Source organism: Aethalodelphis obliquidens, unplaced genomic scaffold, assembly GCF_003676395.1.
Source record: "Aethalodelphis obliquidens isolate GAN/ISIS:26980383/991018 unplaced genomic scaffold, ASM367639v1 scaffold25, whole genome shotgun sequence".
Classification (NCBI taxonomy): domain Eukaryota; kingdom Metazoa; phylum Chordata; class Mammalia; order Artiodactyla; family Delphinidae; genus Aethalodelphis; species Aethalodelphis obliquidens.
Genome location: NW_020837969.1, coordinates 14373144 through 14397774, shown reverse-complemented (window position 1 = coordinate 14397774; position 24631 = coordinate 14373144). Strand labels below are relative to the sequence as shown.

Here is a 24631-nt window from a genome sequence, read left to right as displayed (position 1 = left end):
AAATGTGATAAACACTTGTCCTTTCTTTGGGGAGACAAACTTTTTATCTTCCATAGGGGAAAATGCAGCTCAAAATCTAGCCCCAGCAAGCCACCGTAGGTGTTAAAAATTGCTGAAAAGCAAACGCCAGGAAAAACCTCCCATGTTTTGCCCCTGAAAATGCTTGAAGAGAGTAAAAAGCCCTGGGGCCTGGCTAGCAGATGTGTGACCACATTCTCATCTCTTTCTCACAAGAAAGACAAGAGAAGAAAAAGTCTCTCTAAAATTTGTTGCAAAATGATATTTCTGTCTTACCACCCTAAATATGCATGGTTTACATTGACTTCAAAGGAGGATGTCTACAGCCAAAGATAATACTGATTGATTGAGTTATTCATGATTTAGCAACTGATAAATTGCCTTCATATGCATTGCAATGTCTTCAGCCCAGTGTAAGATTTATCTGGATGGGCACAATATTTTGAAAAGACTAATTCAGGAAACATCACAGCCTAAGGAATGCTTTTTTTTTTTCTTCACATAAACTCCAGCAAAGGATTGCTGATGCATGTACTGCAAGTTTCTGATTCTAGCAAGAGAGTACAGGCTCCCCTGTTCTCACCCTGAGTCAGTCACCTCAGATAGGCATTGTACACACATCCAGGCACTGTAGGGAATTAAAAAGAAGCATTGACCAGATGAATGTTGTTTCCTCCACCTCCTCAAACTTTTCCCCAGGTCTATACTTGGCACAAAGGGAGGGATCCAGGATGCCCTTATTGGGAGCTAAGCCTCATCTCCAATCACCACCCCAGGCATAAACTTTCTCTTTGACCGTAAGTGTGGTCAGAAAGGTAAAAAAATATGGCAGTGCAGCAGTCCTGGGGTAGAAGGGTGGCTGAAGTCCTTTCTCCTTCCTTTCCTTCATCATCTTCTCCCAGGAGAGCCACAGGCAAGTGAAAAGATTAGGTCATGGGGTTTTAGGTTGGGTATAAATCCTAAACATGGTGCAAAATACAGCAGAGGCATCGTAATTTTTAGGCTAGTCTATGAGGCATTTCCTGCTTCCTGAGCCAGAGTTGGTCATTCCCTGATAATTACTCCCTCAGGACTTTATATCTACTTTTATTGCAACACTTAATGAGTTGAAGTAAAATGATTTATTTATATGTCCATCTCTTCACTGCCCTATGGGCTGTTAAATTATGAGTCCTCCACAGAGCAGCTAATGTCTTATAGGTCATGTCTCCTCTCTCCCAGCCCATCCCTCTGTCCCTCTGTCCCCAAACCTGCAAGTGTCCAGCACTTGTCTGGCACTTACTGGGCAGTCAAAAAACATTCACTTGTTGAACAAATAAATGAACAACTAGCAGATCTGAGCCAACACAGTAAAGGGAGAAAAGTTTCCATATAGCATATCAAAAATGACCCTGCCACCTTTTCGTCCCCAAGTATTGAAATATATTAACTTCAAAGTCAGAAAATAAAGGAACTTGTATTAAAAAAATATGGAGCATTTCATGGGCATGTGTGCACCTACGTATGCATTTTCCTCCAGGTATACTGTTATTTTGAGTCTAAATATGCCAATAGCATTCTTCTGAACAGAATGAAATATTATACTTCTGTTTGTGAAATAACTTCCCGCTGAATATTTGAGCATATTAATACACTGCGACACGTGTACGTAAAGGCAGGTCCAAACCAGGAGCAAACATTGCATCTGAGATCCAGGATGCACTAAGTGCAGTTAGGGAGCAAACAAACAAACAAACAAGCCAGCAAAAAAGGAAAGTCCTCAAGTCTAATAAATGAAAGAAGAGGGACTCACAGGTGGTTTAAGGCTAAATCATGCTCCTGCAGGGAAGTGGGTGCCTGAGTGTTTTGCTTTGTCACTTTTCTTGGAAATGGGAGCATTACTTTCAGCACTGCTTAATGAAACTGCTGCTTCCCACCTCGACCCTTCCGAAATCAGGTATAAACTCCCATCTAGGGAATTGGGGCTTAGAGAAACATGACAGAAAAGTGGTGTTGCTCAGAGGAGAAGCCAGAATCCAACATCAGGGAAATGAGCCTAAGCTGGGCTGGGGGAGGGGTGGGAAGACTGAGCCTGAAGAGGGATGGGCTCCCAGTGTCCAGCGACCGGTGGGTGTGATGCTTGCATAGTGGTCCAGACATATACAAAGGCGAGACCCAAAACTCCCTTCCAAGTGGATTGCAGAATCGCATTCATATTGTTTCCTCTAACCTCCTCTCATTTTAATTTTCATGACTGTTATGTCAACATACATCAACATTTTACCTTTATAATCTGCTGCAAAGTCACCTCTTTTGGAGCCGTTGGGGAAGGAAAGCAAACATCCACCTGCTCTTTCCCAGCTGTGCTTTTGGTGCTGCTAATCTGAAGAAGAAATTATAGAGCAGCAGAGGGTAGTAATGCAGCGGCCTTCCTAATAGCAATTCACAGAGGAGATTCCAGAGAATTCCAAGCCTGGTGGAGAAAACTAGAAGAACACTTATGGAGAAGAGGTGGCCCCACATGTGGGGTATTTCTAAGCAACAGTCCTAATGCGTGCATGAAAAACAGTCTATGGGTATCTCCTTCAATTTCCCTTGTGTTTATCAGGGAAGAAAGATTGAGATGGGGTAGGTGGTGAACAAGGGGTGTGGGCGATTCCTGAACCCACGCCTTTGGAGGGATTTAACTACAAGTCAATAGTCAGTCATCTAGCCTGAGTTTCAAGTGTTAAATACAGTTCATTTTGTTAGAAAAATAGTCAAAACCCTAAGTTTCTTATAATAATATATGTCCATTTGGACAAAAATACATCTTTTTCTCATTTGGGGATATATGAATTTATAAATTGTTTTGTTTGACATAAACCTTTTAGAGAAACAATTATAGATGAAGCACTCAGTCTTTGATGAGATGGTTCTGGCATTTAATTTTGAAGCCTCTTAGCAGAGATCAGATGCCTTTTCTTCTAGTTTGTCTAACTCTTATTCATCCCTAGGGAATGTTAATGACTATATTTTTATATGCCAATTTGCCTCCTGCTGAAAATTGTCTTCTAATCCTCTTTAAAAATTCTCTTATTCTAATCAACCTCTGGAGGAATTTATTGTCTGAACAGAGGTGCTCCTGTTTCGATTTACACAAATCACTGTGCAATGTCAGTAAATGCTTGGCTGATGACTTGGCTTGCACAAATTTGCCTGGAAATAATAAATACCATCTACCTAATGTTCCAAAGGTGTTGACGTGTCGTGTTGTGGCATTTCCACCTGCATTTCAACTTTGTTCTTTTTTAAAGATGAGGAAAATTATTTCATTCTATGTGTGTACCTAAAGTATTTTAGGTACTTTAATATTTGAAAAATAGCACACTTGTGTCCACTTTGTTCTCCCTTATTCTGAAGATTAATGTGTAGTCATTTTGAATCTTAACCAGCATAAATAACATGAACCATCAAACAAAAAATAAAATTTCTTATAACTCTGTTCCATTAAAATCAGTTGTTTAATATTATATAGACAGACTATTTGAATGTTTTACCTAAATTTACAGTTATCATTTTAATTCTAGGGGTTTTTTGTTGTTGTTCAATAAATACTTATTAAGCAAGTGCTGTGCTCAAGTTTGCTCTGTTAATTATTTCAGGAGAGAAGAAAAAAATATATAACATATTATTCCTATTTCTAAAAAGCTTAAAATATATTCAAAGCCATCTTTAACACATGGCTTTCAGGGTTGCTCTGGGCATCACCAGTGGCCCAGAGACAAAAACCTCCTCTTAGGGAAATTAGGTGGGACTAAAGACCTCACTTCCATTCACATTGCTTTGATGTGTCCTGTGGACACACTTCCTTGCTAGGGCCTTGGAAAAAGTAATTCCTTGCTGAACAGTTACAACCCAGCTACAATTCTATTTCTAAGGAAGAAGGTGAGAACAGATGTTGGTGGTGAACTAAACATTTAGGCCACAATGTTTGGACTAAACATTTTGGTCTTTAAAAAGAAACTCTTAATTATGGCTTGTGCTCTAGAACACACTCTTCTAAACAAGATTATAGAAATGGCTTTACTCTTGAGGAAATTTCTCCCAGTTGTAAAGAAATAAGCCTAGAGAAGAGAATTAAATGATAAGTTTATTTCTTACTGGTTGAACTCTAGATAACTCACCCCTGTTTGGAAGGACAGATAAAAGCTCAATAGATTATAGATGCTTATTAATTATTTACGTAAGTAACACTTACTATCCCTCATTTATGTGATCTGAAAATTCTCTGGGTGCAGTTAATTAAAAATGAGATCAAAGCTATATATTCCCTTTGATGTCCTATTTATATAATTTATTTCTGTCAGAAGAAAATAATCACAATGTCATGTGCCATGTAAACATACGCAAGTTTTTTCTGACGTTGTTGTTTTGAATTTCTTAGCTTTTCCTCCTGAAGAATATGTACTGTGATGTGACATCTTGTCTATTCCCACTACTTCCTTTTATACACAGACTTGGTGGTCTTTCTAACTACTTATGTGTTCTGGCTTATTTTTACTTTACTGACATAACTTTTCCAGATATGCAAAGTTCACTTAAAGCTCTCAGATCTTGAGTCTATTCTTAGGTAGATAGCGCGGTTAAGGATATGGTGGTAATATTTGTTAATGTGTTTAAATTGCAATCCTAATAGTTATTACCTATGTTCACTGCCTATATCATGTCTTGGAATTTTGATACAATGAGGTTACACATTTAAAAAGCTATTTAGGTGGGAGGGAGGGAGGTGCAAGAGGGAGGAGATATGGGGATATATGTATAACTGATTCACTTCGTTATAAAGCAGAAACTAACACACCATTGTAAAACAATTATACTCCAATAAAAACGTTAAAAAAAAAAAAGCTATTAGGACATATTATTGGGTATTTGGAAACAAGTTATTTCTAATTCAAACAGTTGCCTACCAAACAGTTAATAACCTATCAAACGTTCTGAAAATAACCAGTTGTGAGTTGTCAACAAAACCGTGCTCTTTTAGTACTTCTGCATAAAATTGAGTTTTGGTCTGGCCCTACCATGAGATAATTGTATCATTTGAGTCGTCTCTTACTTTTTTTGAATTCCTGGTACATCTTAACAAATGGAAATAGTGCCTTCCCAACCTGCCTTATCGGGTAGTTAGAAATTAAAAAAAAAAAAAAAAAAAGCAAGGTAATTTCAAAGGCAAAATCATAAGCATCGTTATTCCTCAAAATGATTTCAGTTTGTTGATAGATCTAAAGAGTAGCAAGAATTAGCAAAAGAGTTAACTCCAAGAGATCACATCAATAATTGCTGGTAAAAATTCTCATTTCAATCTAAGGGTTAGGAAGATCATATTAAGACATTATTTCCCCTCTAAGGCAGAGAACAGAATATCTCAATATTAGCAAGAAACAGGATTCAATGGGAAAACAATAAATTTTTCGAAAACTATCACTAATTTTATTTTGACCTTTTTTTCATTAACAATCAGATAAGATTTAAAATCTTCCTTTAATCAATTAAAATTGATTTTGAAATGGAATGCTACACTAAGAAGAGAATATAAGGACAACATTAGTTATTTGTTAGTTAGGTACAGGCTGTTTTGCTATAACAAAGAGACCCCGGATACAGTATTTTAAATAAGACAGTTTATTGCTTACACAAATAATAGTCCAAAGATGGGCAGACAGTCCAGCCTGGCAAGACAGCTGAGCTTATAAACTCATTCAGGGATTTATGTATCTTCCATTTTATCTTCCATCTTGTTGCTCTACCATCCCTTAGGGCAGCAATTCTCAAACTTTTTGGTCTCAGAATTGTTTTACATTTTTGAAAATTACTAAGGACTCCAAAGAGCTTTTGTTTGTATATATCTATCAGCATTTATCATATTCAAAATGAAAACTGAGAAACAAGTTTAATTAACTCATTAATTTCTCATTACCTAAGAAATGTTTAGTTCTTTTAAAAATTACATTATATTAGTTCCCAATTTCCACTATAGTAAATTACCACACATGTAGAGGCTTAGGACAACACAACATTATTTTCTTATGGTTCTGGAAGTCAGACGTCTAAAATCAAGGTCTTGGCAGGGCAGCATTACTTCTGGAGGCTTCAGAAAAGAATCCATTTTCTTACCTTTTGCAGCTTCCAGAGGCTGCCTGCATTACTTGGATTATGGCCTCTTCCTCGCCCTTCAAAGATGATCACTCCAGTCTCCAGTTCCTTCAATGCATCTCTTTGTTCTGCTTCTGACACTTCTGCCTCCCTCTTGTAAGGACCTGGTGATTGCATCGTGCCCATCCATTTAACCCACAACATCTTCCCATCTCAAGATTCTTAACTCAATATCTGCAAAGTCCTTTTGGCCAAATAAAGTAACATATTTATAGATTCTGGCCACTAGGATGTGGCTATCTTTGGGGGGGGGGCAATTATTCAGCCTACCACAAAAAAATAAAGTTATTAATTTTAACATCAATAACTATATTTTCCAAAACTCAAACTAAACTTGAGCCAGAAGAGTGACATGGTTTTATATTTTGCAAATCTCTTCAGTGACTTGATAACTAGAAGACAGCTGGATTCTCATATCTGCTTCTGCATTCAATCTGTTCTGATGTGTTATTTCGGTTGAAGTATTAGAAAAAAATTCATCTTCACGCAGTCATATATTTGTAAAAAGGAGTATTTTAAATGACTTTTCAGATAATTGTGGATATGCTTATTTCACACTCCACCACAACTTGACAAGTGGTAGTTTTTTAAAGGTTGGTTGTAGTGTAGAATCCAATTACCCAATTACCCAAGCAATTTTAATGAAGTTTTCATATCCTGTTACGTGAAAACCCACGTGACACTTAATGATCTTGTAATATCATATCTTCATTATTTGGAAAATACTGATCCACTAGATTGTGCCTATGCTTTGACGATTAGAATATTTTATGATACAATATTTTAAAACATTTATTTATTTTTAAAGTCTTTATTGAATTTGTGACAATATTGCTTCTGTTTTTTATGTTTTGGTTTTTTGCCCGTGAGGCATGTGGAATCTTAGCTCCCCAACCATGGATTGAACCTGCACCCCGTGCATTAGAATGCGAAGTCTTAACCACTGGACCACCAGGGAAGTCCCTAAAAACATTTATTATATCACCACTTATCTCATTAAAAAAGTCTTTAAACCTTGGGAAGCTATTAAGCTCCCGGTGGAAGACACAAGTTTTCCAATTCTAATTTTTTCTTTAAATCTTGAATTTTATCTCTGGCAACAAACACTGCCAGTTGTTTTCCTTGAAGCAACAGGCTTCCTTTGTTCGTTTTCAAGAAAATATCTACCAAGTACCCAAGTCTGAATAACCACGGTTTGTCTGTCAGTTGCTTCTTCAAGTAAAAATGGCATGACATTTAAAAATTATAAGTGAATAGTCCAATTCTCAACTCAAACAGTTGCACAAGTGCTTCTCTTCAGGACAAGGGTTATACCTCAGTGTGCATGTGTTATATGCATATTTCTTGGTTCTTTACACGTTATTAAAAAGCCATTTAACAATATTGAGCATCGTTCCTGCTTCATCAAGGGTATTTTTATATGAACCTGGCATTTTTCTTCTGTGAGCGTGTGGCAGGAAGCATACAAGTGCCACTTGTTTTACTACCACTTTAATTCACACGAAGGCGCTGTCATTTCAACCCGTCATTGCTTTAGCACCATCAGTGCCAATGTCAACTCAGCGAATAAGGCAAAAAAAACCTTAGTATTATTATTGAAATAGTTTAGACAATGCAGACCCACTAAAAATATCTCTGGGATCCCTGGGGGTCTGGGGACAGCAGATTCAGAACAACTGCCTTAGGGCATTATCTTTGCCTGCCTCTGAATCAATGCCACATCCACAATCCAGCTTTCAGGAAGGAAGAGCAGAAGTGGGGGGCAAGTGATTTCTTCTCAGAGAAGTGACGGTGGTGATGCACGTTGCTTCTATTCACATTCCATTAGTGGGGACTTAGTCCCGTGACCAACCTGGGCTGCTGGGGATGATGCGAAATGTGGCCTCCAGCTAAGCAACCTTGTGTTTAGCGAAAACTGGACCACTTTTAACGGTCCAGTTAACGGGAGAACACCATTGAGGAGACAAGGAAGTTTCTGCTACATGAATCCCATCAAACGTATTGTTCAAGTTGGCATATAATTAGCTTCCTACATATTCATTTTAGCTTATTTCATGTGTATCTTTTAAAAAACATAGTAATTCATTTTAGGGGTTGGGTTTTCCTGACAAACATCCATTAAAATGGTGCAAATATGAGATTGAAAATATTAATACAACTGAGGTATTCTTAGCGCTGGGACAAGTTCTGAACAGTGATTCTGGGGTAGAAATAAGAAGATAATAGGGGTAGCGGAGCATAATTTTCTGTAGATGGAACAGGACTGAAATAAATATCAGGATAAGCTTAAAGAAAAAATAAAATGTCTATATATTTGTTTCTTGGCCCATGCCCTCATTCAAGACAGGAGCCTTCACAGTAATGGAAGAAGCGTGAGCCTTTACACAAGAGACAGAAAAGAAAGTTCTTTTCTCAGGTTCCACATTGGAAAATGGTGATAAGTAATATCCACCTCATAATAATATTATGAGGGATTAAATGAGATAAGCTGTGTGATATCCTGACCACCGACTACTCAACAAAACCTACAGCAAAACTACGATGCAAATCACCAGGCAAATAAGTAATTTTCCTGGTGAGGAGACAAAGCTAATGGTATTGAATTATCTGGAGTTTTCTAGTTCTGGCGCTGCCCTTCCATGATTGAAGTCAATGCACAAAAGGAGTTAGCATCTTAAATATCCCAAAGAATTAGCTTAAGGAGAGACTTTCCAAGGTTAAAATGTCATGGACCACAGGGTGGACTAATCCCCGATTTGTCTGAAACACATTTATGCTTCTACAGATGTGTTTTCATAGCCTCTTCCCATCTAGGTAAATGGATCTTTTAGATCATATCTGTTAACCCACCCAGCATCTCTCCCCACCAGGGTCGGAGCAGGGATGAGAATCCAGACAGTGGCCAGTTAAGAAAGGAACATGTAAGAACGGATCTTGCCAAGTGCTCGGGAACACGATCTGGGCTCTGAGAAGATAAATGCTAGTCATTTACTTATCAGAGGTGTGTGTGCTTTTCGAGACAGCTAGGGAGGTCGCCTCGGGCGGCGGAGTTACCTAACAGATCCTTTTCCATCCCGCCGCCAGTGCTCTGCCTTTTGTTAACGTAAACAGAGAAAATATCTACCACCTGTTCAATAATTTCCACACAGTGTGAACCTTTGGGGATAAAGATGAATTTCTTCTCAGTTGCTTGGTTTGTCTGTGAATTGAGCAATGAGAGACTGAACGCTTTGATGATGTAAGAGAAACAGGGTTTTTAATGAACTCGGAGGCAGGGTTTTGAGGCCATTTCCCATTAGGACTCCTGGCAGGGCAGAGCGCAAGGGCAAGGAGAGGGCGCAGATGAAGGCCTGTCATTCCCTGGGAGCAGGGATGCCGAGGACGTGGGGAAGGCGCAGCAGTCCTGGAGCCTCACAGCTGCCAGAAGCGCGCCTCGACATCAAAAGGAAGACGGACCTTGAGGGAGACAAAGCGCTAACCAGACCGTGATGCTTCCGAAAACAAACATGATTAGTCCGTTTTAGCCCTGACAGTCTTCAGGATGAATAAACAAACCAGGCAGTTCATGTAGCCATTCATACTAATCATTAACAACAGGATAAAATGATTGCATCTTGTGTGCTACATTAAAAAAAAAAAAAATCTGCACCAGCTACATGAAAGCTCAAAAATATTTTCTCTTTCTAAAAGGAAAAAAAAAAAAAAAGCTTACAAGAGAGGGGAAAATGGCTACTCCTTTTGACTTAACACGTGTTGACACGGAACGGAGCACAGACCACACATAAACACTGGCAACCCGAGCTCATCTTTGCAGCCCCTGCATTCACAGAGTGTTCTGATGCAGCAACTACCACCAACCACTGCTGAGAACCCCTGGGGAATCCACGTGTGCTGGCAGCTCGGCACACTCAGGATGGTTGGAATACTGGGTAATAAGAGGACATTCGGCACTTACAGCTTTAACCATTGAGCCTTTCTTTAAAATCTTGACGTGTGCCGCAGTAGTCAAAGGAGAGCTGATATTGTCTAAGTCGCGGGTGCAATAATGATATTGTTCATTATTCCATAATTCAGTAAATAAAAGTAAACAGATTGTAAAATCAGAGTTTCTGAAAGCAGAAGTGGGGAATCAGAGCATATTAGGAAAGCATAAATAATTTAGAAGTGGTTATATTTTTCTGCAAAGTTTTAAGGGAGGGTCATATTTCATAATAATTACAGATCTCAATGTTGATTTATCTTTTTCTAGCACCACCTTTTCTCCTTCTGCTTTATTTGGAGAATACATGTAGCCTGTTTGAAAACATCACAACTAAATGGAGGATCCTCCCCCTCTGCCCAGGTTGAAAAATTTCAAACTTTTTTTTCCATTGTTTGCTTTAAAAAGAACACTCATTCAGAGAGAAAACTAAAGATTATGATTCAAAAACAATTCTAAACCTTCCAGACACACATTGATTTGTAGTAATTATCTTTGGGCTTTTTTTCCTCCTAAACAGTTATATTCTCTGGAAATGTGAGTCCTACAATTTCTTTCCATTCTTCTTCTCACAGGTGTTCATTTCTCTGATTAGAGATCAAAATGCTTATTTTGTTCAGCCCATTGCTGTCAGATTATTGGTACTCAGGAGATTATTATTCACAAGTCTGCAAAGAGAGTACTTCATTTTTACCATACCTGAAATGGAAATCACCTAGTTTAAATGAAATTTTCATCAAGATTAGTGATTCAGTCAACATGTAATTATTTTGGATTTCAAAACTTTTTTTCTTTTCTTTGGAAATGCGTTACAATCTGTAACCACCATATGAAAATTTGTGAAGCAGTTGAAATCACAGTCAGACATCTCACTTCCTAGAGATAGCCAAAGGAGTCCACACTATTTCTGCATCTCCCTGACGCCTTATAGGAAAGCTCCACCAAGTTTAGGTCTATAGACTTTCCCATTGCTACACCCCCACTTGGAATATAGTAAGCACCCAATTAGTGTTGGCCATTACTATTATAATTATAATGATTAAAATCCAGATACTATCCCATTTCTTTCAGGCCCAAAGCTAGGAAGCTTGCTGTCTTAGCCAGCTCGGGCTTCCATAACAACATACTGTAGACTGAAGGGCTTAAACAACAGACATTTATTTCTTATGGTTCTGGAGGCTGAGAAGTCCAAGATCAAAGTGCTGGCAGATTCAGTTCCTGCCGAGGATCCCTTTTCTGGCTTGTAGATGGCCACCTTCTCACTGTGTCCTCACAAGGTGGGAAGAGAGAGCAAGAGGAAGGAGGTTCTCTGGTGTCTCTTCTTATAAGGGCACTATTCCCATCGTGAAGGCCCCACCCTCATGACCTCATCTAAACCTAATTACCTTCCAAAGGCTCCATCTCCAAACAGCTTCACATTGGGGGTTAGGCCATATTCATAGCTGAAGCTTCACATTCAGCTTCACATGAATGGGGGGGTGGCCATAATTCAGTTAATAGCATTCACCTCCTGACCCCCTAAATTCATATCTTTCTCATATGCAAAATACATTTATTCTATCTCAGCAGCCCCAAAAGCCTCAACTTAACCAGCATCAATTCTAAAGTCTAAGGTCCACGATCTCATTTAAATATCATCTGAATCACCTATGGGTGAATCCTGAAATATGACTGATCCTGAGGCAAAATTCCTCTCCAGCTGTGAACCTGTAAAACCAGATGTGCTTCCAAAATACAATGACGGGCTGGGCATAGGATAGACATTCCCATTCCCAAAGTGGGAAATAGGAACAATCCCAAACTTAGCAAATTCCATTACCTCTTAAGGCTCAAGAATAATCCTCTTTGGTTCCATGCTTTACTCTCTGGGCCCACTGGAGTGGCAGTGTCACCCCCATAATGACACTGAGGCAGCTTGGGATGAGGTGCCTTGTTCCCTGGGCTCCAGGGGGCCTGCTCCCATGTCTCTCTGAGAGGGCCCCTACCCTGAGGCACTGGGCAGGGCAACCTGACCACTAATCTGATAGTCAATATCCAGGCTGACATGTAGCATTTTGTACCATATTCTTATTCTCTTTAAAGTATTATAGTCTCTGTTCTATCTCTAATGCCCTGAACTTAAACAGTGAACTTCAGTTTCACCTATAAGTAGAAGCCACACTTCGGCAAATGTTCCAAATGTCAGGGAGTATTCAGAAAGGGCAAATGTTAGTGACCCACCATGATCTTTAGGTTTCATGCAGCATTTGGTAGCCCTCTGTTCGTTAAAGATGTGCAAATGTCTGTCTCAAAGCACTGCTCAGTCATAAGAGACGAAACTTATCTCTTTTGGTTTTCCTGACCTGGAACATCTGACTGCTACATGCTTTAAATTCTCTACCTGACGGTGTCTATACCCCGGGATAACATTCCTCTCTCAGGCAGCACACATCAAACATTTTTAATCCCTTTCTTTGACACACACCATACACCTCATGAATAATTAAGTAATGACTCACGATTGGCCAGTGTTCCTTCACTTTCTTACTTTGCAGACTTCAAAGGACTTTCGTATAGGTAGAAGGTGAGGCTGGTGGTAAAAATCAACCTAAATTATGTTCTTCCTCAATATACGTTTTTGCTAAGGAGAAGTTCATTCTTCCGCCATAATGAGAGAAAGCCAAATCTTCAGCTTCAAAGCTTTCAAGTCTTGAACAAATCCCTGCTCGCTTCAACCCATAATTCTGAATTCCACCCGCAACTACTCACTCCTCTGAGGCGGTATGTGTGCAGTTACTTAAACCATCACTAACCAAAGCGGAATCCCCTTACGGAGCAAAACTGTGCAAGTGGAGACCAGGTTTTCCAAGCTTAAAACTCGTGATCTGGACAGCAGCAGTGCAGCGTATGAGTGTGTAAGGTCGTGGACTCAGGGCAGTATAGGATAAAATCTGCAGTGCATGCTCTCTACTAAATATTTTGTTCAATGGCTTGGTTTTCATGGCAAAAGGCTAAATGAAAGTAGTCATTAGAACAAGACCTCAGCACATCAATTCCCTTAAAAAAAAAGTCAAGTGAAATACTGAATTGGATCCAATTACAGTGGATACTAAAACAAAGCACACTTCAGAAATATGCTGCAAGCATTCAATTAGTACTAATTATGATATATTTGGCCTTCAGGAGGTCATGTTTGGTATTTATTTTATGAGACTTTTGGATTTGATTTAACTTCTCTGATTTAGTTACTTTAATCCATTGTTCTTAGTAAGAGAAAAAAATGTGTTCAGTGCCCACGAATAGGATTAAATTAACTTTCCTGCAAATCTATGTTGGCCTTGGGCCCCTGGGTCACACGTCGGTAGCACACGTCGGTAGGGATCCCTAAAGGGACTGACGTTGGCACTTGGTTGCCAGGGAACTGTTCTTGGATTCCACCAAAGGCACAGCACATAATCTGGCACCTTCTTAGGCAAGTTTAAGATTAACACAGGCCTCGTGCACATCCCTCATGAGTAAACAATTATTACCTTCCCAGTAGGATTGTCATGCCGAGTAAATGTCACGCAGATTAAATGAGGTCGTTCATAGACAGTGCTTAGAACAGTGCCGGGCACCTGGGAAGCATTCAGCCAATGAGAGTGATTATTTGGTTAATATTGTTGTTGCTGCTGTCATTGCCTCAACCCATGAAAGGACAATTAGGAGAATAAATCTTTATATATCTTTGGCACTTGCCGAAACTGATGAGGTCCTGTATGGCATGGGCACACCCAAGGGGAAGGCACTTAAACAGAATACTTGATATTTTTACAATCGACTTCATATGGAGATCTCAGAGGAAAACTTTCATAACACACAATATATGATTGAATAAAGGTAGCACATACAGAGGTCACTGTGTCGGAATCAAAACAAACTTTTCTCTATTTCAGGGCTGGTGTTGTTTTTAGTTCTGAATGAGTGTGTGGCCAAAGCAGATAAAGGAAGTTGTAGAGAAGAACGAAAGATGGGGAGTAAGAAAACAGATGTAAATCTGAGGAAGAAGGAATTTACATAACTTGTGGTCTTTTTGACAGTACAGAGCTGGGCATATCACATTCCATTCATTCACCATTCATTCTGAATTTGCCGAGAAAATCATGCCTAAATTCTAAACTCAATGCCACTATTCTCCCAAAATAACTCCATGCATCAAAGCACATAGTCCAATGTTACTAAATCTATATTCAGTCATTTCATTAGTCAGGGGATCCCATTTTCCCACCCACTCTTTCCCATCACCCAAATACAAAATAACTTTTCCATACCAGCATATGGGCGAACCTTCCATTTCATAATCAGGCTTCATGAATGATACTTGAGTACCTCTGATTCCCTTTGACTTTAAAATTCAAGTTAAATTATACATTGCTGAGTTCAGAGTGTTTCTAGGAACCACAGTTTAATAGCAGCAGAGAACTGACACGCTGGGCTTAAGGGGTGATGGAGTGGGAATAGTGAGGGGGTAATGGGAGAATAAAAAATCATAGTAAGGAACTTCCCTGGAGGTCCAGTGGTTAAGACCCTGTGCTTCCACTGCAGGGGGCATGGGTTCCACCCCTGATCGGGGAGCTAAGATCCTGCATGCCGTTTAGCACAGCCAAAAAAAAAAAAAAAATCATAGTAAAGGCTAGGGGCCCACAGACAAGTTTGTAATCTTCCAAGGTGTTCAAACATTAGACCTGGACAGGAGTGAACAGGTGCTGAGGTATAAAACCAGGATTAAATTAAGGCTTTGTATAATATAGAGAGTCTTCTTTGGTCATCAGTTCTCTAGGGATGAAATGGGCAGAAGAGGCGTCAATCAGTTCCATTACTTCCTCAGGGAGAGGGCAGCTGTGTCCAGAGGGCAGATTTGCGGTAATCAGTCCACAAGAGTCAACAGAACTAAGGGCTTCTGAACACGTTTCCTTCAACAAAGTCCCATGAGCCAATCCCACAGCCCTGCTGTGTGGGTGACTAATAGGAAGTGAGGAATTGATTCTCTCTGCCCTGGTGTAGTGCAAACCCAGGCTTGGAAAGGACAGGCGGGGCTTGCTGCAGCTTGTGCTTCTAGAATCAGTTCATAAGAACAAAGGATTTACTTAGATGTCTTTTTCCCCCCTTCACTGTACTAAATTCCTCATTAACTAAAGCAAACTGCATTTAGCCACCCACAAATGTTGGAACTGCGTGGCAGATTGTCCAACATTAGTGTATGTGTCATGAGGAAGTTCTTTTGTCAATACATTTTAGAGACCCAATTAACATCCATGCAATGTTCAATCAATATTCTGGTACTAATCCCAAGAATACCTTTGGTTTCTAATAGCTTCAGACTTTCATCATCTATGAAAATTTTTCATCCCTATAAAAATTTAGTATCAGTGTGTTGGAGAAGGAAATTGATTTACATGTAAATAAGTGAATTCAAGTCGTAGGTATTTGTATGTTACTTTCTTCAAAGCAGAAAATAAAAATAAATGATACACATCTAAAAACACCCATGTAGTAAAGAAGAGCATACCCCAACCTACAGAATCAGGGGTGATCCAGAACCAGAAGATGACTACCACTTCTGATTCCATCCCACAAAAAAGATGTGGAACAAGAGGCCTGGCAAGGCCTAAGGACAGAGAGTAGGGCCTTTGAAAGACAGAGGGTGAACCTTTGATGAACGGATTGAATCTGCACTAGGAAGAAGTACCAGTTAACGAGCAACAAGACCTTAAACTCAAATTTCTAACCTCAGTGAGATCTAACTGTCGATGGTTACTATATCTTCAGTTTTACATGTTAATAAACTGGGAGTCGGGAGGTAGAGTGATTTACTTAAAGTCACATAGATGGTAAGTACAGGAAATGAGATCTGAGCTTAGGCCTGACTGTCTGAAAAAGTCATATTCTTTCCAACATACCACGTTACTGAACGTAAGATGTGGCTTCTCTGGTGATTAAATTCAGCTTCCTTTATGTTGCAGACATTCCATTTATATATTCTTCAGCCCATATTTTATGATATTCAATAAGTTTAGTAAATTTGCACATGGATTGCAAGGGAAGTTTTTTTTATTGACTGTTGTAAATAAAAGGGTCTGTAGTGCTTATCTTGTTTGCTGACCAACTATAAATAGAGCCTCAGTGATTTGCAAAAATTTTTTGCGAATGTAATGCCATGTTCTAGAAAAAATATGAAAATATGATTATTTTTTGTTTTTCCGCCTTGTCGTCTTTATCCCTATTCCTAAGTGTTCTTCCAGAAGAGCACCAGGTGAGGGTTAGAATCATGATTATAAGTCAACCACAGGAATATCTTTCATGACACTTTAGCTGAGTTAGCCATGGTTTCTTGACACCCTTCTCTCTGCAACTCCAAGTGTGGAGCTGAGCTGGGACAGGAAGGGCACCAAAGGACTGCCAGGTTCTTGAGATGAGGAAGCAGCCAGCCTCCTTTTCAAGCAGTGAGCTTTCAGAGCCTTGGTGACGGGATTAGAGAATTTGAAGCTTAGCAACGCAGCTCTTTTTTTTAAACACTATGCCCATCTGTTGGCCTCATGCATGGGCAGCTGCACTAGGGCCTGAGTATCAACATTCTAATGTCAAGGGGTTGTGAAATGTTGCTATTATGACAAGAAGTCTTCAGGGCCATAATTAACAGAGTAGGGAATTTCAACCCAAATATTATAACTTCTTTAAAACTATGCTCATCTGCTAGCCTTATGTTCTCAGTTGAGCTTGAGTCCTGAAAGCTGCAGAAAAAAAAATCATAAAACATAATTGTTTTCAAAAAGCTTTTTTAGGGTGTCTGGGTGGTGAGGAAGGAGGGCTGGGCATTGTTCACAATTAACAAAGGAAGTAAGCGGAACTATTATCATTGGACTTCTAGTCTGCTTTTCCATTTTTCCCGGTAGAAGCAGGTTATAGGTTTGGAGAGCACTGGTTTAATGGGATACAATTAGCAAAGTTTATATTTTTGTTGTTGCTGTTGCCTCTTCTTCCCTTTCTCCCCCTCACCCCATTCCTTTCCAGCCTTCCCCAAAATTTGCAAAGCAACTTTATTTTCCTTATGTAATGTAGTAATGTGGATAAGCTTTACACCGATACTTCTTGTGGCCAAGGTGAGAGAAAGTACCAATAAAATGTCAAAAGTACAGAATCTATGTTACATGGCTATCCTTCTGGTCTTTTTTTTCCGCAATATCTGTAAATCTAGGTTTTGGGGATTTTTTTCCCATAATTGAGATCATAGTGAAAGAATTTATTAAGCACCTATGCAAGGAACTGAGGATATAAAGATGAATAAGACATAGTCTCAGTCCTAGTGGTGAACCACACAAGAGTTAAATAGACCATTTCAGCCCAGGGTGACAACGCTACAGTTAAGGAAGGCCCAGAGTACCACAAATGACAGAGCTACTGAGCCCAGGGTAAACAACTCAGGGAAGACTTCCTAGAAGAGGTGTCACCTGAACTGAAGGATGAGGAGTTGGTTAGGTAACAAAGGGTCAAGAGCGTATTCTAGGTCGAAGGGACAAGTTGATCATAGGGTAACAGGTAACTGACAGCTGTTCTGAATTGCTGGAACAGAAAATGCTACGTTGGACATTCTAAGACTCAGTAGAGGCCAGGTTAGGGAGAACCTAGAAAGCTGTGCTAAAGAGCTTAGATTTTATCCTTTAGAAAACATAAGCACGTTAGCATGGCATTGAGTTGCCATTTAGCTAGATGGTGCAGGAAGCAGTGTGAAGTTTGGATTTGAGAGAACACACCAGAGTCTGGAAGACCAGTCAGGAGACTAGAATTAGTTCAGTGGAGTGAAGACAAAGAGAAGAGAATGAAATCCAAACTATTTGGTGGCTAGGTTAAAACTGGACATGATTGTTGATTCCATGTAGGAATTGCAAGAGAGCTATCTAGATTACCACCATGAATGAGGTGATAATGATCTAATTAATTTAGGTAAAATAGGACAAAGAGTTTGTCTTAATGCAGAGAGGGGAGGCAAAAGCTAGTTCAGTTTTCTACATTTCCTATTTAAAGTATAATACATGCATGGCCAGTGGAAATGCAGCTTAAGTGCAGAAAGAGGGATAGAGATGCAAATGTAGGATATATCTGCGTATAACTGAAAACCTTGAGAATGGAAGAAATGATCCAAAAAGAGTGTGTACATGAAGTGAGAAGAGTTGCAGACAATGAATCCTAGACCTCATGCCCCAGCGGCCTCCACAGTGTCAAATACTGTGGTCAACATGGTGAAGGGACTCACTAAACACCTGTTTAGCCGTAAATCAAGATGTACCTACACTCAAATACAATAGATGACGTATGCATCAACCTTTCCTGAAAGGTTATTCCCAGTGTATTGACTGACTGCATAAGTCATCCTTCATTCATCAAATCTTTATTAAGCTCTCCAAGGCAGGTAAGAGTTTAAGACACTGTGAGCGGGGGCATGAATGTAACGGCTGTTAGGATATTGAAATATTTCAGTACCAGATGATATAGCACAGTGGTTCTCAGCCTCCCAGGAGACATTTGACAATATCTGGAGACGTTTCTAGTTGTCATAACTAAGGGGGCAGTGATAATGGAACCCAGTGAGTAGAAGCTAGAGATACACCTGAGTATCCTACAATGCGAAGGACAGGTCCCAATGACAAAGAATTATTGGTCCCAAAACGCCAGTAGTGCCAAGGTTGAGACACCCTGGTATTTATATATAGTCACTGTCATGAGCCCCCAGGAGCCTCCTCATCCCTCCTCTGCCTCTCTCCTGGTTTGTCCCCTCCTTCCTCCCTTCTCAGGATCCAGCATCTAAAGGGTTAATATCTGGCCCCAAAGGGGCCTGCAGGACTTTGTTCAACTTTATGGCTCCTGTCTGTTCTGATTGGCCAGTGCCCTAGCCTTATCAGTTGTTAAATATTTGGAATGTTTTATGAATATTTATAAAATATGGTCTCTCTTGTCGATAAGTTTACCTGAATCATCTCAATGATGATATTAACTGAAATTATTTCCTTTAAGAAAGATCATGCCTTTTACTAAATATTATATAGCACCTGAAAAATGAAGATTTGATACACTAAGCTCTTTGTGAAGGGTTGGAAAATATAAGTTAGTGGTACATGATGGTACAAGACAGAGATAATAACACACTTATTGATAATATAAAGGAAAACCTGGACAAACTCTGAGAAGTTTAAAAGGAAACAACCTGAACTTAAATTGTTTATTCCAAAGTATATGAAGGTATAAAGATTTATATATAACAGGTGATAATAGGAAAGAAACTTTCCTTAAACTGTTGTTAAGCCAAAAATTTTCTACCCTTAAACTTTTATTTAAATTTTATTAAATGTATAGTACAAATACTATTTGGCTACGCTGTACATTTGAAAAGCTTTAATATAAACACTTTTAAAAATGAAATATCTCAAGGAGATCACATAGCAAAGGAAGTTTGTTTTGAATATGTTGTTGCTTTCAGAACATCTTCACATATTGACATGGTTAGTTACTAAAGATAAACATAAAATATTAATCAGCCACCTACAGTGTTGCTTTCTGTTCATTGCTACTGGGAATTAAACAATTGAATTATGTTTATTAAAATGCACTATAAATTAGAAAAAAAGTTTTGTAAAGACATAATTTTCATGGTCATATAATTTAAAACAGGGCAGCATGACTTTTAATTTACCTATCCTCCTATTTCCCCTTCATTTCACCAGAACATTCAGACCTAAAGAGGTAGCATTAACATGAAAGTTTTCCCCAGTGATGTCGGAGATTTTTAGCCAAGAGTGTTCCCTCCAAGGTACACTTCTGTTTCTTTCATTACATTATTTTGAGCAGGAGGACACTATCCCCTCACAAGACTAGGTTTGTCCGTTTTTCACGTAAAATTAAAGCCAGTGTTTACATGAAAGTGTCATCAAGAATTGATATTAAAAATTAAATGAGATAACATAATCTAAGTGCTTTGAAAAGTATAAAGTGAAAAAACAGGTATCTTTACTCTCATTGTCACAGTGGATATCAAATCTTTAGAACAACACAGATCTAGTTTTGCACAAGCAAATCCACAAAGAACCAAATATCTATTGCCCTTAAAATAGTAACCTGATTTATTGCCACCTGAAATCTCACATGCTCAAATGGCCTTAACCACGGCTACTTTTTTTCCTAAAGGAACATGTCTTCATGTTAGCTTTAATTCAATATTTACTCGCTGAGTACCTCGATTATATGCAAGGTTCCGTTATGTAGCATAAGTAGTGGCATTTTGAACTTTCTCATGGATGCCAGAATGTTGATTACAGGGCCAAAATACCGTTGGTGTGGTCTAACAGGGCAATGACCCTGGAAATCAGGTAGGTAACAGGCTCTATTCCAGGGAACCTAGACAGGAACTGACCCTAATCTCATCCAGGTAGTTTTTGAACCACACTAAAGATTCAAATTCATTCAGAACAAAGAGGTCCATAGCGAATGCTCACCAAATACTTATTAGATGAATACATTTTGTCTTTTAAAATTTAGAGACCTTTTGTTTATTTTACAAGACATCTTAGACATATACTATCGATTCTTTAATTCTCTTGAAATTTTAGGAAACTTACTTTCACACACGTACACACACAAATCCAGTTGGAAAGGAACCTATTTTACAGAAATACCATTGTATTTTAAAAATGATAGTTTGTATTGAGATGCAAAATTTTTATAATTGTTAGACATATCAAACTTCTCTCATATTTCAGAGTTTCCAATGATTGTGAATGTCTAAATCCATGGAGCCTCAACTACTAATAGTAAATACCAGCACACATAGGAAAACTCAGTGACTGGATATTTCTATGAGAATGAAAATTGGGTCACCCCTGAACTTTCACTGTTCAACAACTATCGAGAATTGACTTCATCAGACTATTTATTGTCTGCTCTCAGTTTCTGCAACTGTCAATGTGTGAATAATAAAACTTCCTATGTCATAAGGTTGTTATTAGGAATAAATGAAATTGTGCAGGCAAAGGAATGAGAACATTTTTTAAATTCAGAGACAAATAGAATTTTACAGCTGGAAGGACCTCAGACACCTATTCTTTTTTCTGTTTAGAAATGAAAAAATTGAACCTCAGAGGGAGTAACTCGAAGAAAGTCACACGGCTTGCCATTCAAAGATCCAAAATCAAAACCTGGTCTCAGGATATCCAGCTCAGTGCTATTTCCATAGCACCTTATGAGCTGAACTAACTGGGAAATAATTAATAGTAAATGTTGTGTCATAAAACCATGAAGTTCTACCCTCAAGCTCATCAAAAAACGTATCTTATTTTGGTTTGTAATGCAAGCCCTCAACAGTGACTAATTTGATGTATTTTCTGAATTAGTTACCATAGGTGCTTTGCAAAATGCTTTTCCACAAGCTTTTTCATGGAAATACAAGCTAAATATTAATACCCATTAATCTTTTTCTTAGATCAGAGAAGGAATTTTAATAGAACTACCAGCTATAACATCAAGCAGGTACTCCTGCATCCTGAGTTCTTCTGCACTGTCTGCTTATCACCGAGATTGTGAACTCTTGAGCATAATCCACTAACCAACGCTGAGAGTGCAGCCACTGGGGGTGGGAAAGCAACTGGGAACAGTGGGGGTTGAGATGGGGGAAGGGTTGGGGGGAAGGGTTGTTCCAGCCTCTCTACACTTACCCCTCCTTCATTCCAAGGTCCTCTCTACCTAAATGATTCCCAAAGCTGGCTGATTCATCAGAACCCATTGGGAGGTTGTGTGTTTGTTTAAGAAGAACTTGGTCATGTATTTTCATTTTCTAACCTTCTACTATAGATTTTCAAACATACACAAAGGTAGCGATAACAGTACAATGAAAGCCACGTATTCCCACCCAACTTCAACAAGCTGGCAACATTTTGTCCCTGCTTTCTCATCTAATCATCCCCACTTTTTTACCCTCTTCTGGATTTGTAAAAGCAAATCCCGGTCATCATATGGTTTCACCCATAAATACTTCAGTATATCTAACAGATAAGGACTTTAAAAGAAAAAACATAATCACAATGACATTATCACACTTGACAAAATTTGCAACCAATCTGTAATATCATCTAACACCCAGTTTATGTTCAATTTTACCAGATTTTATGTAAAATGCATTTCAAAGTTGGTTTGTTTGAATCACAATCCAAACAAGATCCTAGAACTGTATTTCGCTGACATGTTTTCCAAGCCCTGTTTAAACATTTACTGTTTTTGTGCCTCACTCTCAGTTTTTCTATGCCATTTGCTGAAAAATGGGTTCTTTTGTCTTTTGAGATTTCCTTATTCTGAGTTTGGCAGATTGCATCCTCAAGGTATCAATTTCTATGTTCTTCTGTCCCTCATATTTCCTGTGAACTCGTAGATCAACCTGAATTAGATGCAGGTTCAATTTTCGAGGCATGAGTATTTCACAGTACGTACTTAGTGTCTGGTTGCCTGTTCCACTTCTAGTGATAATATTGATCAATGGGTTCTGGCATCATCAGGCTGCTCCATTCCAGTTCAAGTTTTCCTCTTAACTTTTTATCTAACGGTTTTTGTTTTTTTTAATCTAATGGTTTTAAGAGCCTCTGTTTATCACTGCCCAGACACACTATTTCATTAAAGTTTGCAAAAAGCAAATTCTCAAATTCTATCCTTCCTTCTGCATTTTATTTATTTATTTTCAGTTCATTGAGATATAATTGACATACAACACTGTATACCTTTAAAATGTACTACATAATGACCTGACCTACACATATTATGAAATAATCACCACAATCAGTTTAGCTAATATGCATTTCCTCATAGAGTTACAAAAAAGATTTTTTTTCCTTGTGACGAGAACTTTTAGGATCTACTCTCTAAGCAGCTCTTAAATGTACCATATAGCCGTGTTAACTATAGTCGCCACGCTGGACGTGGCATCCCTGGGCCTTATTGGTCTTATAACTGGAAGTTTGTCCTTTGACCCCTTCACCCAAATTCCCCAGCCTCCACCCCTGCCTCTGGCAGCCACAATTCACTTTCGGACCACCACTATTCATCCACGAATTTTTATTCTATAGAGTCCTTGTGTGGCCACCCATTGCACTCATTATTCTTTTTGCCCCTGAAATTGTCATGGTTTTGAGCGATAGGTGCTCTCTAATTGGCACGTGTGTCCTTTTGACACAACCCAAGATTGGCAGCCGCCTTACTTTCTGGCACAGCAAGAGGCCTCAGACCATGTTCTATGTTGCCTGTACTGCAGACTTGGTGCAGCGGCCCCAGTTATGTGCCTCCCAGGATTTGCTTGGCTACAGTTTCTGGCTTAGTGCTATTGAAGACCCTGCAAGAAGGCCAGACTGGCACCAAGCACAGCCACAGAGAGACTTCAGTGAAGAAAGGCTCATTACGCTTCATCACCACCTCGGGGTGGAGGCCAGCGGCTGTAGCGCCCTCCCTCGCTGGGCTCCCTGCACAGGTGCTCCCTGCCCTCTGAGCCGCCGCTGGCACGACCCCCTGGCACCTCACCTCACGCCTCAGACTGCACACGTCCACCATCCCACCTGGACTTCTGAGGTCATCCCTAAAGGGCAGCTGCTCAGCTAGTGAGCCTCCAGGCTGCGGGCTGCAGACAGAGCCGCCAGAGCTTGCCTCTGCCCACCAGTGCGCTCCACGCGCAGGGCCTCTGTTTCCCAGGCTGCCTGACGGGCCTCAGTGAGAGAGCCGGCAACCCAGGCCGACTCTGACCAATGAGAGACGGAAGCAGGGAAGGGGCCGGCAGATTCTTTACCCTACCTTCTCGCTGACGCGGTTCCAAGAGGCAATGGCTCCGTGTAGCCTCTCAGAAGAAACCCCTCACGCCCAGGCAACCGGCTGTATTTCCCAGTAGAATGGCAGCAACTGGTGATACACTGTCTTGTATTTGCTTTTTTCCTTTTCTGCTTCTCTTCCCTTTTATCTTCATTCTTGCTTCCCTGGGTTACAACACACACACACACACACCCCCCAATAAAAAGTTAGCATTTAAGTTTTAATCATAAAAATACATTAACATTTTAATAAACATTAATTTTCAAGAACACACAGATATTCTTTAAAAGAAAACCTACAAAAGGTCATCACTACCACAATTTCAGTTTGAAAGACACCAGTTTCAAAGTCAGCGTCCTCCCAACCTTTGCGTTTGCATACCCTACACCTTGAATAGAAGAGCTAACAATATTTTTAATGGAAGGCTCACACTCCCAGGGAACCCTAATACTCTTAGCATCGCTACAAGATAACCTTCTATACACGCAAACTTCTAAATGAAGCTCAACGTCCAGGGCTCAGTAGGGTAACACTATAATTGGGCTGCTCTCCTTTTAAGGGACCCACCTAATTTTATAAATCAATTTATATACAATGTTCCTAATTTATTTATTG

The 24631-nt window shown here is 39.4% G+C and overlaps 1 long non-coding RNA gene across 1 annotated transcript in view; it reads right to left on the bottom strand.

Moving 5' to 3' along the window:
• LOC113628780 (uncharacterized) overlaps positions 1-24631 on the bottom strand; it is a 113878-nt gene that overhangs the window by 67188 nt on the left and 22059 nt on the right. Inside the window, exon 3 of the long non-coding RNA XR_003436240.1 lies at positions 24002-24180. This is a non-coding gene — a long non-coding RNA (uncharacterized LOC113628780). The remainder of the gene's footprint in view (positions 1-24001; positions 24181-24631) is intronic.